Raw genomic sequence first — 1,942 nt, 5'->3', positions numbered from 1 at the left:
CCGATTTGACCTAGGCTGTTCTTTCGGTTCAGGGGTATCACGGGCATTTCGCGTGTCGGGATTTCGCAGGAGGTGGGAGTTTTCGCGTGCATTGTAATTTTGGAATAGCAAGGCGCGGGTTGAGATGGAGGGAGTTGTCGGAGCACAACAAGACAAGGATATATCTTAAATATTTCGGGGTAACAAGGCGCGGGTTGAAATTTCCGGACAAGCCTAACATGTACTGTACCAAATCAATTCGCACTTCCATCGACGAAAAAACAAAAAGAAATCAATTCGCAGCACACAAGAGAGTCTAGTCCCGTGTACTGTACCAAATCAATTCGCACTACAAATGTCATTCAAAACTTTGAATTCATGTTATGTTCAATTAAAATATTTCACTACGTGTATAATGCATGCAACCTGCTACTCAAATGAACGTTTTAGTGCATTCCAAACGTATATACTACTGCTTCAATATGAACTAAATTTGAATTCGTTTCTCTATTTGAATAAGATCTACAATAATGATTGTTGTGAAGTCAAACCATTTGAATTCGTTTCTCTATTTTAATAAGATCTACAATCATCATTATTGTCAAGTTAAACCATCGTTTTTGTATTATCTTCACAGCACACCACATGATTACTCTCGAGTTAGATATGAACTATGTGTACTATATGAACTCGAACTCGATTTTTTGAATCCACTTTATGTTGTTTTCAAATCATAGTACATTTCAAGCTCTAGCTAGATATTCATAATCTAAACCATGTCTCATATGTATAATGTGTTTATCACATAATGTATGGTTCCCCGCCCCCTATGCCTACAAGTATTTAGATGTGAGTTGTAAACACCACACATTACCACAAATTCAAATAAAATGTGAGATTGTTCGATATATAGTATTGTTTAGATTGTTCAATATTTAGTTGTAAGCTGCAAACGCCACAAATTATTACAAATTCAAATAAAATGTGAGATTGTTCGATGTATAGTATGGTTTAGATTGTTCGACATTTAGCTGTGAGTTGCAAACGCCATGCATTATCATATTATGGTATAACATGTGCAAAACCACAGCACGCGTATCACTGCTATATTCATGCATGCATATGTTTATAACACTATGATCTCCTATTCAAATATATGAACCCACTTTCATATCAAATTATGATCTTTGTTAGTCTCTTACACCCACACAATCCTCTAACCTTTGTAGCTAGCACTAACTTTCTCTCACACGCCCTCCTCGCCCTCCCCCTCCCTCAGTATTCTATTCCATCGCGCACATTCATTTTTTTTCTTTAGGTCGTTCTCCCACAGTCTCCACAACTCCTTTCCGACACACACTGATCGATAAACCTCTCCAGCGATGTCTGCCTACAACATACACACGCACCTTCCATCTCCTCCTTCCTGTGTCCGTGCCTCGTGTCTCTCATACGGTCCCACACACGTGTAAACTCTCGCCCCTCTTTTCATCGATCTCAGAACCGCACACTCTTCCCCTATCTAGCTAGTAGCTCGGCTTCTCGCACCACCTCCTAGCTCCATTCTCTCTGTCTATGCGTCTCGCTGGGCCTTATTTGCCTCTAACAAATGGATGTACACCGACCGATCTCCCACTGTACATATAGCTAGCTAGGTCCTTATAACTCATTTTTTCCCACGCGACGATCGATCTACCTCATTAGTTATGTCTCTCCCTTCCTCCGACAAACAACAATTAATCTACCGATCTAGTTAGGTTTGCTTACCAAACACATGGTTCCCCTTCATCATCCATGCATGCATCCCGACAGATCTATCACGCACAGGCACACATAGAAACACATTGCCACTCTTATTGATAATATTGCAGTTCTACCCTCAGTTTGTCTAGTAGGCCTCTCCCACCATCTTCGAGAAGCAACTCCATCACCCATCCAGCACTCTACCCCTCTTCCTCTCTCT

Source organism: Triticum aestivum, chromosome 7D (genome assembly GCF_018294505.1).
Source record: "Triticum aestivum cultivar Chinese Spring chromosome 7D, IWGSC CS RefSeq v2.1, whole genome shotgun sequence".
Lineage (NCBI taxonomy): Eukaryota > Viridiplantae > Streptophyta > Magnoliopsida > Poales > Poaceae > Triticum > Triticum aestivum.
Note: the sequence above shows the minus strand (reverse complement) of the source record.